The following is a 13,207-nucleotide window of genomic DNA, read 5'->3' as shown; positions in this document are numbered from 1 at the left end:
GACCCAAAACACTGGCAGAAGACACAGGGGGTTGGGACAAGGAAATACCAACGTTTGAAAAGTGGCATTTTTAAAGCTGTGACCTAAAAGCAGACCATACCATTAAAGAAGACTTTGAATTACAATTAATTTGAGTGTAAACAGCATACATCTCTCTGCTTCCAATCATAAGGTAGCATGTTTCAAATATAAAAGGTAACCCATTTCTAGTCAATGGTGAGAGAGGCCTTACAGCAGTGATAAATGGCTTAAGGTGTTTTTCATAACCAGGACATTTCCAACATTTTGAAGGCAATGTACCCTGCTCTATGAACCTTATGGGCTTAAGTTAGGGGTGACTTATAAGTATTAAAAAGAAAGGTTAATGCCTGCCAAAAGGTAAAAATGGCAGTTTAGAGTTGCACTACAGGCTGCAGTGGCAGGTCTCAGACGTGTTTTAAAATGATACTTCAGTGGGTGGATTCATGTGGTGCTGTAGGCCCACAAGAAACATTTAATTTACAGGCCATTGGTACACATAGTACCATCTTCTAGGGACTTTAAAGTAAAATAAATGTGCCAATTAGATGTACTCCAATTTTACCTAATATATTATTTTTCTCGAGTAAAGCAATGCAGCACAAATTATGTGTTGCCTTACGCTGCACCTGAGAGGTGTTTCATGGGCGTTGTGTGCGTGTTCCTACATAGCATCCGCGGACTTTGACACATTCCCAGATTTACCAGAGGAGGTAGACCTAGTAATACGCCAAAAACCTACGCCTCCCCAGGTAAGGATTAACAAGGAGAAATATCTTTATCTTTCCTTGTTTTCTTCCCCTTTCTATGTGTGCTGCATTCTGCAGCACCCATAGAAGGAGGAAAATGCCTAATGGGTCATTTCTGAGCAGAAAGGTATCCTTCCTGCACAAAAACAATAAACTTTACAATGCAGGCACCCTTGTACCATGGTGCAAGGGTGCCTACATTGGTGCTTAGCAGCAAAATCGGCATCATATAAGGGAAAAAGGCAGGACTGCACCATACTCTTTTAAGTACGGCACATTCCTACCATGTCCCTCTCTCGCAGTGCAGTACAGCAAGGTGACTTGCTGCGCTGCACTTCATGACAATCTCATAAATCTGGCCCTATGGGGTATATTTACTTAGATTTTTCACTGTTTTGCATCACAAAAGTGACACAAATCGCCCAAAATCTTTGTTCCCTATTTGCTTTTGCACTGGAAAATTACTTGAAATAACACAAAGCAGCACATTGAGCTGCTTTGTGTTCCTCAGCGCCAAGGAGGTGTTCCATCGGTGGTGCATGGGCGTTCCCATGCAACCATCCAAGGTTTGTGACCCAAAATCCCTATATACTGAAAAAGAAAGATGGGGATTTGCATAAAAAAGTAGCACCAATTTCAAAACGGTGCTATCATGGAGAAATGTTTTTATTTCTCCTTTCTTTTCCCACTTTGCTTGTGTGCTGCACTCAACAGCACACATGCAATCTGGGAAAAGTTTTAAAGTTAGTCTAAGCATAATATTTTTTACTGGAAGGGTATCCTTCCAGTACAAAACCTATGCTAGACTCACGCAGACATCCTTGCACTATGAAGGAAAGCAGGCGCGGCTGGTACAGGTAAGTGTGGTGCGGCAGGGCAGGGAGGGAGTAGACATAAGACTGGATAGGGAAAATAAAACAAATGAATAAATAACACCACATACCCTGCACTTGCCCACACGCTGTCTCGCCGATGCGGAATGTGGAAAGTAAGTGGTTTATTTGAACTTTCCCTATCATGTCATATGTCGTCTTCTCTCGCCCCCGACCTGCCGCTCTAACCTTTAACAGGTGCACCCGGTGCAAAGGTGTGTGCATGGCACACGGTTGCCTGAATGAGCACTTACCTTAAAGGAGATGGGAGTAGAGGACCATTTATCCATAAATATGGCACTCTCCAGCTCTCTCCTTATCACACAACGCAGCACAGCGTTTTTGGCTCTTGCTCTGTGTTGCGTGAAAATTCAGTACATTTTGGCCCACGTGCTCCCATCCCATCTAGAGATAGCCTGTGACTAAATGTAATTTTTAGGCTGCTGTTTAGCCTCTTTGCTTACCACCAAACCCCCATTTGTACTGTCTTATTAAATGTGGATGTTTATCTCTTGCTCACTGACTTTGAAAAAATGTAACTGCTATCAAGTCAATCAATTACTCTGTTTTGCGTCTGAAATGCAAACGCCAGTAATACAACAATAATAGAAATCTAAACAGAAGCCACACCCAGAGTGAAATCATCATACCCATTGAATCAGATAATCATTGCAGATTATTTATTCTGATAAACTGATTATATAATGCTCGTGTTCTGAATGTTGGGCAATGTATTGTAAGTAGAGGATACACTGTCTTGATTCAACATGCCATGAACATGGAAAAGCATATAGAAACATGTTTTTTATGATACATATAGCCATGATTTGCCTGTAAGTCACAGTGTGCTATTTACTGTGCCCAGTGTTGTCGCAGGGCAGCCAGCTGTTTTTCCGAGATGATATCGTCCGGTAATGTCCCAAAATGTCTAGAACATTACTCTTCTGGAGAACAGATGCATTCTGAGAGTACAGCAGGAATTCCTGTCATTTGTCTCAATTTCTTTGACTCCAGCGAACACCAATCACTATTTGCTTCTCCAAGGGGAAAAATACCTCAGACCCGCATTTCTCTGCCATAACAACCGCCGGTGCATGTAACAGCTGAACCAAGTACTGAAGTGACGAGACTGCCACAGTGGGAACTCTATGAACCCATTCCCAAGGTATTCAGGTTGCCAGATGCCCAAAAATGACATGCACATAAGATGCAGTACTCACAATGATGCAAAGGAGATGCAGACATTTGAGGCTCTCACCAGCACTTCTGTGAATCTCTGAACATTGTTCAAATGCACACAAGCGGCAGGACTCACATACATACTGCGTCAAGGAGTCACAGCCTTGGTGTGCACCACTGAGCCCTTTTCTTTTTATGCTCTCCATTTTTGGCATGCATTGGGGAATAAGACTAACAGTTTTTTCTCATCTGATTTTCGCTTCTGTAAATCAACACAAACTTCCCTTATTGTACATTAGACAATGTTTTCAATATGATTGAACCTCCATTTCTATAGGTTTACCTTGCATGAGGACACAGCACACCCCAGCCTGCTGCTTCATCTAAAAGCACTTCAAAGGCCAAACACAAATTGTGTGTTGCGTTAATGGCTGCTACTTGACTTGGCATTGCAAGTGCGTGGTTTTTGAGCCAAAGGCAAATGCACCAAAAATGATGAATATGGAGTAGGGATGTTGAACAAAGTTACAAGTTTTCTCTTAGCCCACTAAAAGGGAAACATGTTATGAAATGTTAATTGGGTTTTGATATAAGCACGTGACTCGTCTCCGTAGGCTTTAGCAGGCAGGGAATGAGAGGGCGCTGTGAGATCAGCTTGTTAGAACAGCAACGTTTTAGGAAGATTTTTAAAACCGGAAAAGCTATAACATGGACGAATAAACAGCAGGGCTTTATTACAGTGTGCTGCTGGGAACAACCCTAGAGCTGCTGAGAACATCCAGAGTGTGTGCAGTGGCAGCTGGCATGCCCCGAGGGTAGTGGAGTGGGGGGCAAAAAAAAATAACAATAATACAATACCTTTCTGCAAGGAGGTGACGTCCTACATCGTCTTCTCTCCTCGAGGCGGCTTCCTAACCAATCCTGGCACTGCTCTCATGCTCATGAGAGAACTGCCCTGATTGGAGGGTGCAGCCTCTGTCGGTGCTCCCAAGGGCACTGGATGCCTGCTCAAGTGCAAAATGCAGCCCACCCTCCTCCATGCTGCCATTCAGCAGGCCCAGACCCGTCCTGACACTCTGTTCGGGATGGGGTAACAAAAAATAAAATAGTAATGAATTAGCTTATTTACCATTTTATTCTCGTAATAATTACACTCCATGCTGTAGTTGAAGCATAAAAAGGCATTTATTAGGACAAGGTAGTAAACACAATATTTTAATCAAAACAACACCATTAATTATAACAACTGTAATCAAACCTTTCAGTCACACCATCCATTCTCCCTTCACCCCTGTTACTCTCTTCCCGTTTCACTCTGTGACCTCCTCCAACTCTCCATTCACCTCCTCACTTATCTTTCAACATCCTCTCCTGTATCTCCAGCTGTTGCAGTCTTGCCTCCTGCACCGCCATCATTCACCTGTTTCCCCCTCCCCAGAAGGGTTGGTGTGCCCTTCAGTGACTCCCCACCCCTCCAAAGTACTGCCAACTAGGGGACCCGCGTAGGGGGGTTACCTCCCCACCTCATTCCACTGTGCACCTTTGGCCCTCACTCTTTCAGCTCCCTGCGACACCAAATGGATTCATTCCACAGTTTGCTGATTACATCCTGCATCTCTGGGGTCATTTTAGTGGAGAAGCCACCACTGGTTGCCTGACCAAGTAAACTCTAAATAACACTATAACTGGGAAGCCACAAAGGTGACCAAATGGCATCATACCTGAATCACACGTACAGCTAAGTGAGCATTCTAAACACTGAGCATATTTTACCAAACCTAAGATCAAACACCCACTTCGTGATTTATAAAGAGACAGTTACAACAAAGAAGGGAGCATGGTAAGAAAGTTGTTATATTCTGAACGCCTAGAAACAAAGGGGCAGACCAGAACTGGGAAAATCGGTCTCAACAACAAGAACAAATATGTGCAGAACCACAACCAATACTTTCATTTCCCTCACCAGTGCATATGCCATGCACTGTGGCATATGCTAATGTACAGAAACTAAGATCAGTTCTCAGTATCACTGAGGTGTACCTCCATCTTGCACAGCTACTCATGCTGGAAACCTCAGAGGAGGACGAAACCAAACAGGAAAACATATATTTAGGATTTGAACTACATGCTAGCAATGCAGTGATTTGGAATGCATTTAGTCAGATTAAAGAAGGACACCATTAACTACCTCCTACATTACATCAAGCTGCACTGCGCAACCACCTAAGAAAACGTGTAATGCCAATGGGTGTCAGATTTAGTCTGCCAATGCTTTATGCTGATATTGTGCAGCATTGCCCCCACCTAAATAGTGTGATCATGTGTAGGTGAGCATGCATCCTTATACATGCATGTTTGTGCATTACAACGCTACGGCAGTCCAGCATGATGGTGTATGCACATGCATGCAACACCACACACATGCAGAAACCATTTTGCAATTTTATTATTTACAGTTTCAAGATGGTTGATGCCAATGTCGGAGTGGTAAATAAAAAAAAATAATTATAAGCATGAACAAACTTTTATTATGTAAAAATATCCGCCCAGCAGCAACATCCAGCTGCCAGGCCCTTAAAAAAACGATGTACATTACGGTGGGCGAGGAGAGGAGTTAATGGGAGAGCAATGGTCAGAGGGACAAGGACAGCATAGAGAACCTTTAGGCAGTGAGAACTAAAACTAAACCAATAAAATCCTCAGGGAGGGTTGGTAGACAGTAGGCGAGCTGGAGAAAAGCGACTTGGAGCTTTTGTGTATTTGTGGAGGAAAGCGGCACACAAGAAAGAGAGCAAAAACACACATGCCCTCCCATTGAGTGCTGAAAAAGAAAGACAACAATATGTAGTCAAGAAATAGAAAATATCAAACCAGGTACGTTGGAAATAAACATCATCTTTTAACAGAAGGACAACAGATGGAGGTAAACATTCCAAATAAGAAATCAATAAAAAACGATCAAACAGTCCTATAATATCAGATATATTAATAATCACATCATGTAATCCTCGTCTAGAATTCGGGAACAAATAAGACTCCTAAAGCCCTTCACATCTCTGGGATGAATCGCACTCTTGAGTGCACCATACAACCTCTACTCTTCTCCCCAACCTCTTTTAACAAACACTACATAACACTAGGGCATACAACCGAACAATGTAAAAACCGGGTACACAACCCCATGCCAACGTACACAACTCTACAACATAGCACCTTGGTACATGACCCTAGGCTAGAGTACACAACTCTACAATATAGCACCAGGGTACCCAACCCAATGCTAGAGTACACAACTCTACAACATCACACCAAGGTACACAACTCAACGACGTACAACAGGGTACACACCCAATGCTAGAGTATACAACTCTACAACATAACACCAGAGAACATGACCCAATGTTGGAGTACATGACTCTACAACATAACTCCAGGGTACACGACCCTCGCTAGAGTACACAACTCTGCGACATAACACCAGGATACACAACCCCATGCTAGAGTACATAACCCTACAGTGTAACTCCTGGGCACACAATCCTAAAACTCACCATGACACTTCACAACACAAGGGTAAACAATCCCACAACACAAAATTAGAATACATGCCCCACACTGCTACACTAGGATACACAAACTCTAACACTTAACACCACTCTTGATAACGCATGGCACACACTTTACATGACATGGGGTAAATGACCATAGACCCCAAATCTAGCATGTTAAGTGTGTCAAGTGTAATTTATATAGCGCAGAATCATCAATGGTCTCTTAGCGCTTGTGATAGAATTACAAACCAACTCAAATTTTATCTTCACAGTACCACTTCACTAGAGCTGATCTGTCCAAAGGCCTGTGTATAAAAGGTTTTCCATTGTTTCCTAAATGGAAGGAGAGTGGTGTCGCTCGCACATTCTCCGACAATTTGTTCCACAGCTGGGGAATCTGTACTGAAAAGGCTCACCTGCCTATGGTAGCCATTGCAAACTGTGGACAGGACAGCAGACTTGCCCTGCACAGCTGGAGGCATCGTCCCGGCACATATCTCTTTAGACAGTCCTTGATGTAATCTGCTGTCATCCCATACAGGGCCTTATGTGCAATACACAGGCCCTTAAATCTAGTCCTCTATTTAATTGGAAGCGAATGTAGCTGTTGCAACAAAGGTGGGGCATGTGATTGCCTTGGGAGCTTTTAATTTTTCTTGCCACATCGTTCAGAATTACCTGAAGCTTCCCTAACAACTTATCTGGTAGGCCAATATATAGCGCATTGACATAGTCCAGTTGTGACACAATCAGTGCTGTCACCACATTTGGCAAAGTTGAGAAAGCTAGAATGGGTACTAGTTTCCGGAGTTGCCTCAAAAGGCGTACACAGTTTCCTACCACTGTAGTCACTTGTTTTGTCAATGTCAGCTTACTATCTAGCTAAATGCCTAGGCTCTTCACAACAGGCACAGGTGCAGAAGTGGTGTCTATCTCTTGTGGCCAAAAATGTTTGACCAGGGGTTGCTAGCCATGATGATTGCTAGAACCTCAGTCTTATCTGGATTTACTTTAAACAAGTTAGAAATCATCCAGTTCATTGTGAAACTTAGGTTATTCTATGCGCTAGACTGAGCTTGCAAAGAATTGTTAATCCAAAGGATCGGTTGAGTTCTCACTGACAGCAGTGAGGTGGACAAGATCAGGGAGGGGTCCCAGGGAAGGCATACGGAGTGGGAAAGAGGAAGGTTTTCATGGCTTTCCTGAATTCCAGGTAATTGATAAGCCCATGAGTGTGTGCAGGCAGCGTGTTCCAAAGGATGACTGCTCCGTTCCGGAAAGAGCGACCTCCGGCACGAACCCTCCTAACCCGGGGAACCACCACTAACTGTTGTCCCATGGAACGGAGCTGGCGGGGGGGAACATAAGGTAAAAGCAGGTTGGCCAAAATACCATGAGAGTCAGGTTTCAGCGGTTTGAAGGCTATACAGAGAGCCTTGAAATCAATACGCCTGGCCGCAGGGAGCCAGTGAAGATGGTGAATGGCGTTTGTCACAGAGCAAGCTCTGCGCAATCCGAGGAGAGATCTTGCGGCCGCATTCTGTATCCTCTGTAGCCTATGTATTTCTGCCTTGTTAGCTCCCAGATACAGTCAACTGGCGTAATCAAGTCTAGACAATATCAAGGCCTGAATGATGATCTGCCTGGTAGGGGTATCAAAGAAGCCCAGGATGGGTTTGAGCCCTCGCAAAAGCCCAAAACAGGTTCCAGCCACCTTATTAGTGTGGGTCTGGAAGTTGAGGGATGAATCCATCCAAACCCCTTAGTTCTTCACTGCCTGCTTGGGGGAGGGGCCATGCCTAGGCTCTTGGGCCACCAGAGCTCACTCCATTGACCATGGTCTTTCCCCATCAGCAACACCTCCGACTTGTTGGCATTAAGTTGGAGACAGTTGGCGATCATCCACTTGGCAACGGCAGCAAGATCACTCTGAAACTTAAGAGCGTCCTGCTTAGAGTCGCTTGAGAGAGCCACCACCTTGTCTGTTGACGGCGTAGGAGACCATGGTCCGTCCTCTGCTCTTGGCTACTACAGCCAGAGTTTGTACGTATAGGTTGAAGAGCAGAGGGCTCAGGGAGGAGCCCTGTGACACCCCTTGCTTGATGGGAAAGATGGCAGAGGTGAAGGGGGGCTATCACCTGAAACATCAAATCAGCAAGGAACGAGGCGAGCCACTTCAGGGCTGAGTCTACAATTCCAGCCTCCTCCATGCGTTGCAACAGAATAGCAAGGGACACTGTATCAAACGCAGCACTGAGATCCAGAAGTATCAGTGCCGACGTCTGCCCTGCATCTAAAGCTGTCCAAAAATGTTCTGTCACAGCCAGAAGAGCTGACTCTGTGCTGTGGCCAGGGCTAAAGCCATTTTGGGAAGGGTCTAATCTCTTGTTGGAGTTCAGGTTGTCTGTGAGGAGGGAGTTGATGTAAGCCTCCGTGATCTTTGCGGCCCAAGGTAACACGGAGATCGGCAGAAAGTTTTCTGGCTTTTTTGGGTCTAAGGAGGGTTTTTTAAGCAGCGGTATCACCCTGGCCTATTTCCAAGCTATAGGCACGACCACTGGATTGAGAGACCCATTGATCACCTGTCCTAAGGGAGGTAAGATAGTAGAAAGAATTTTCCAAAATTGGTCAGGTTTCAGTGGTTCGGCCCTGACTTGATTTCGGAGCATAGAGCTAGTAATTGATCCGGAGGGATCAGTGGAAAAGCCTCTAATATGTTGGGTTGCAAGATGGCCGGCTTGGTCCGTAGGGAAGGACTCATAAATGTCTTCTACCTTCCTAACAAAGAAGGTAGCAAGCTCTTCACACTGCTGATCAGAGGTGATCAGTGGACCTGCTGCACCTTTCTGAGTTTTAAGGCAGGAGACTATCGAAAAGATACTCTTCACCGGATTGGTACTCTCGCTGATCTGCTGAGCATAGAATGCTGCGCACTCAACTTAGATGGCCCTTCTTACGGCTACCCAGTAGCAATCCTTAGAGGCCGGGTCAAAATCTCTTCTCCAGGTTCTCTCCAGCCTTTTGGATTGGATTTAGATTTGCGATTCATGGACAAGTGGGCTAGGAATTGGTCCCAGTTCAGTTTATGCCAAGGGCGTTTGAGGGGAGTGTTTTGTCTAAATTATGCGCTGGCGAGATGCCCTGAATGGACATGGGCACTGGATAGTGATTGGACCATCCCATCAGGACGAGGGGTCAGACAGTAAGGGAAGGTATATTTGTGAAGACTGGGTCCAACAGGAGACCCGTTGATCGAGCTGACAAGCCTCTAGATCGGCCACAAAATTAGCCACATCGGAGTCAGAGTGATTATCCAAGTGCAAGTTAAGATCTCCTGTGACTGTAAAATTCGAGGCATTCAATCAATCAATCGGATCATTTGTAAAGCGCACAACTTACCCATGAGGGTCTCAAGGCGCTAAGGGGTGGGGGGTGCTGCTACTGTTCGAAGAGCCAGGTCTTGAGGAGTCTTCTGAACGTCAATAAGTCTTGGGTCTGCCATAGCCGGAGGGGGGGGCAAATGGAAGTCAGTGGGCGGAGCCACAGGGGACGCAGCGATGGGAAGCGAAGGGGGGGCAGGCAGTGGTAACAGAGGGCAAGGAGGGAACAACGTAAATAGTCAAGGGCAAAGACAATGGTGCAAATACAAGTAACAGACACGGACAGAAGTGAAAAATACAGAGCAATTAGCAGAGCAGAACACAATTACTGATGGCAGAGAAGACAATGCGGGGAACCAACCAGGCTAGCGGCAGCAGTCAGACTCAAGGGCAGTGTCACACAGGTGGTGCTGCGCGGTGGTGAGGAGAGCGACCGGCCAGGTGGCCTGGGTCAAGGCATTAACCGCCAGGGCATTGGCTGTCTCGATAAGAACTTCCCTAATGACTTTTGATGGACCGGGGGGTTGATAAACTAGTACGCCTGACATAGTGTAGCTAGGATTAAGGGTGATTTTATAACGAGCACATTTGCAGCCAGCGACGGGCTGCTATATGAAGATGCAGAGGTAGCCGGTTTTAAAATACCCCGCCTCTTGTTTCCCTATTGAGGGTGTATCGGTTATAGCTCTCCGAAAGTGCTAGCCTTGGCTCAACGACCATGTCCTCTGCGCTCCAGGTATCCATGAGGAACAGGACATCAGGGGACTCCGCTTCCAAAAGATCATGGACGTCGGCAAAGTGTTTGGCCAGGGAGCAGCAGTTTTGGTGAAAAATTGTAGTGTTTTTACTGGGGGGTGGCGGCTTTAGGTGTTGCTGAGATGACAGACATTAAGCCACAGCATTTGCCACTGGGCATAGGTGTACCCCATTTTGTCGAGATTGGCAGCATGTCTAGTGATGACCTGGCATGGACGGGGGCAGACGGCCTTGCCTTTGGCATGCCCGCAGGGGGCCCGCTGCGCGTCCGCTGCAGCATGGGCAGATATAGGGCCGTATCTACACACTAGAGTGCCGACAGTCGACTTCCAACACAGAAGTGATGGTGGAATCAAGTGCAGCTGGTGTAGTCAAGTCCCGCCCTCTGCTCAAACGGCACGTTAGCCGCGGCGGACCAAGCCAAGGACAGCAGAACGAAAAGGTGATTAACAACAAGCTAAATACAGTGTCAGAACTGTAGTTTACACTTTGCAATCCATTTGAGCTAGTGCTGATAGTGATGGTAGATATTGAAAAGCAGTAGTGACAATGCAGAACCTCGGGAACTCCACATGGAGTGCTCCTTTACTGGATACCTGGCCACCCAGCTGGACCTTTTGTGTTTGATCCTTCAGGAAGGCGGGAATCCACTTAAATGCCACACCTTTGCTTCCCTGATTTTGAATGTGGTTCGACAACTGTACATGGTCCACTGTGTCTAACAAGGCCGTGAGATCCGGTAAGATCAGAACCAAAGGCTTTTTCTTTACAGCCGCTAGCCTAAGTTCATCCAACACTGAGAGCATCACCAATTCTGTACTATGGTGAGCCCTGAATCCTGCCTGCCACACATGAAGCCGCTTATGTTCCTCTATACCAGGGGTCATGAAACTGTGGGGCACGACCCCCAGGGGGGTCGTGGAGTGATACAAAGGGGGTCACACATTCCCAGTCACACATCTGCCCAGGCCCATAGGACTACAAGAGCTTCAGCCCCTCTCCTTCCCTCATGTGTGTCTCAGCCCGGGCTGCTGCAGTACAGCTGGAGCTGCACTGTGCTTGGCTGGGCAGTGTCTGGAATCTTATCTCAATCACCCCCGAGTTTTTCACAGGTCTTTATAGACCATTTGCATTTTTACATGCCTTTGTAAAGTAGTCACCAAGGCTTAGTTTTTTGTCTAGTTCCAGGACCCCCTGGGCCCCCACTCTGCCTATTCCTTACATTTGTATTTTACATTTACTGCAGTAGTGTGAGAATGCATTTCATGAAAAGGAATATAAAGTAGGGTTGCTAAAAGAAAAATGCCTGCCATATGTTGTTTAAAGAGACTGCAAAGACCTCATCTTGACACTAAAAAGAGTTACAAATAAAAAGGTATGTATTCCTTCGTTATATGACTTTTCTGTCTTTGTTCACTTTAATTATCAGTCATGGATTATTGAGGAGCCCTAGGACACAATTAAAAGTGCTTTCTATTTATATTTGCTGTTCTAAGTATGCACAGATAAGTGCTGAAATACGGCTTTAGGTGACTGCCTATTTTTGTACCGTCCGGGCCATAAAAATGATGAGCTGGCAACCCTAACCATAGGACTGGAAGCTGGTTGCAGGATCAGCACATTATTTGTTTCCCCCACCCTTGATCCCTGATTATTGCCATAATAGCAATAGTTTAACTTATATCTTAAGCCCTATGCCGCCAACAATAATATGCTGAGTCCCTTCAAGTGTCTGGGATTGCACCCTGCATTCAGACAACTCACTCCTCATTCTCGCCCTTCACTTTCACGCTCATCCTGCACTCACAGGGATCACAATGCACTCACACTGATCACCATACACTCACACCATTCACCTGCTCACCCTGCACTCACAGTGATCACTCTGCACTCACAATGCACTTGCGCTGTTCATCCTAATCCTCACACTGCAGTCACACAAGCACACTACTCACCATGCACTCATGTGACACTGCACTGACCTTTCCCCCTCACTGCTCAATCTGCAACTCACTCAAACAAGCCCATCACTAACCATGCATTAATTCGTCCCACTCTGCACTTACATCCGCACCCAAATTCATATGGTTACCTCACTCACCCTGCAGTCACTCCTCTTACCCTGCTGTCACACTGTTGCATCGCTCACCGTGCACTCACAGGGGCACCCACGCAGTACAAAGCGTTAATGTGCCTGCTACAAAGAACATGTACCATGCAGATCACAGAACTGAGTGTGAGTAAACTATGAGTAGCGCTATACAAAGAAATTGTTAGAAAGGTGATAAAGAGAGATAATAGATTCTTGGTGGAGAAAAGTAAAGGAGGGTGAAAGTTCCATAACTGTGCAGACTGCACCAAAAACAGCGAGACAGACAATTCATGCCTTCCTGAATTAGGGAACAATAAGCAGAGTGGCAAAGGCCGAGAGCAGCATATGGGTCCGACCCGTATACTCGGTGAGGAGAGATAAGAGGATGAGAGAGGACAGCAAGGGAGTGAGAGAATTCGATTGAAGAGGTCAGGAATGAGGAGAAATGTGAAGTGCCGAAGGGAAGTGCAGACATGCAAGAAGTGAGTGTGAGCGATAGGTGAGGGCTACTGTCAAACTGTGGGAGAAGATACCTGAAAGATGATCTGTGACCTAAAAAGATAATTTGATCTGAAATTGGTGAGGAACATCAGTTATAGGGGAAGAGAGG

This window comes from Lissotriton helveticus, chromosome 3_2 (genome assembly GCF_964261635.1).
Source record: "Lissotriton helveticus chromosome 3_2, aLisHel1.1, whole genome shotgun sequence".
In the NCBI taxonomy this organism is placed as follows: Eukaryota; Metazoa; Chordata; class Amphibia; order Caudata; family Salamandridae; genus Lissotriton; species Lissotriton helveticus.
The sequence above is the reverse complement of the archived record's forward strand: the minus strand, read 5'-3'. Positions refer to the sequence as shown.